Below are 1,834 nucleotides of genomic sequence, written 5' to 3'. Positions count from 1 at the left end.
CCTGGCCCAGGTTTCTATACCCATATTTACTAGCGATATGGTCCGCTTGCTCAGGTCCGCCGGCTATCCGAACAGCCCAGTGGTTGGTGTAAATCCGAGCTTTGCACGGAGAAGACGAGAAAAACACCAAGCACAGCCAACCTAAGACGCACGAGAGGCTGTTCAAACCCATCTTTCGCTATCTCTGTCTCGCCTTGACTCTCCGCAGCTCCCCCGGTTTAGGAAAACAACCAAACTTCGTCTCGCCGTTCAGCGGGGTTTCTCATAGAAGTGTCGCTTGAGCTCCACATGAACAGAGGGAGAGCGCAGGGTCTAAACGGGATACGAGCCTCGGAACGCTTCAGCCTGCAGCGCATCGGCCGCGGAGAGAGACACGCCACGGGGACAGAGACGCGAGAGTCGGTCTGCACAGCTTTGGCTTGATTTGGTATCTCAAAACAGTGCCGTTACTTCTTCCCTTTTTTTTTCTTTTTTTGTAAAGTGGAGATATGGCTCTAGCGCCTCCCTCAAATAACTACAGAGAGAGTCTGGAGAGTACGGACAACGAGCCGTGTGGGGTTACCGGGGCTCCGCAGGGTCTTAAACACACACCGCGTTCCTTCAGCACAGATCAGGCTGCGTTTGTCACATTTAACACAACCATGAGATTCCCAGAGCCTTCTGTGAAGAATAAGCTTGACAAAGTATACTGTTCTGTTTTATATATTTGGATATAATTATGTAGTCAGTATTAACAGTGGTAGCCAGTCAAGTACCATAAACCGTAGTTTGTTGTCGTCCTCAAATTTGATTGGCCATAGACTGCTTAATTTTAATATAACAGCACTAGATATTTAATTATTTGTTTTATCCCCATGATCAGAGAATTCTGAGGGAAACAGTCAGAACTGTGAGATGTGAACTCAAAATTCTGAAAAGAAAAAACATCTGAACTGTGAGAATTAAAGGTACAGGTTGTAGGACCTGCCACAAGAGGGCGCACTATCAAAACAATAACAATAGCTTGTTTTGATGACGCTAAGAAGGAGCCTGGAATGATGGGATTTGTTGTCTTCTACCCAATCGCGGACAGCCATCAAACAGAGGCAAAGATAAATAATGGATTTAACGATCAACGATTTGCGCGAGTAGATTACATACAAAGTCAATGCAAAGACACGATTAGACAGGTCCTCGCGTGGGTTTAGAGATGCAATACCCTGCGTTTGGTGTGTATGCCACATAATATTGATCTTGTGGATCGTTATAATAGCATACGTTTTCTGTAAAGATACAAATCAAAACAACTCACCTGTCTAGTAAACCACAAGCGAGATCAGCATCTCTTTCTAGTCGAAGTTTGTCGCGAACCTTCTTCCGCATTTGTCCATGAAACTATTGTCATGTGGTTTCTACGTCAGTAAAGGCGGTAACAAAGGATAACTAACGTCATTGACAGGCGACTGCACTTTAGAATCGGAATTTTCTCATGATTTACAAGTAGTTGAAAACATTAGAGATATTGTTAGTAATCAGCTGGACAAAATATATAACACTAGCCTAGTGGTTTTTGTATATTTTACTGCAAATATCTTACAAATTGTACCTTTAAAGGGGACATATGATGCGATTTCAAGTTTTCCTTTCTCTTTGGAGTGTTACAAGCTCTTGGTGCATAAAGAAGATCTGTAAAGTTGCAAAGACTGAAGTCTCAAATCCAAAGAGATATTTTTTATCAAAGTTAGGAGTCTACCACTAGCTACCCATAATGGCTCATTCTAACACGCCCCCACATCTCTATGTCATGATGTGGGAAGATTTGCATAACGCCACCCATATCTTCACACGAAGACTG

Source organism: Carassius gibelio, chromosome A21, assembly GCF_023724105.1.
Source record: "Carassius gibelio isolate Cgi1373 ecotype wild population from Czech Republic chromosome A21, carGib1.2-hapl.c, whole genome shotgun sequence".
Taxonomy (NCBI): Eukaryota; Metazoa; Chordata; class Actinopteri; order Cypriniformes; family Cyprinidae; genus Carassius; species Carassius gibelio.
This window is presented reverse-complemented; position numbering follows the sequence as displayed.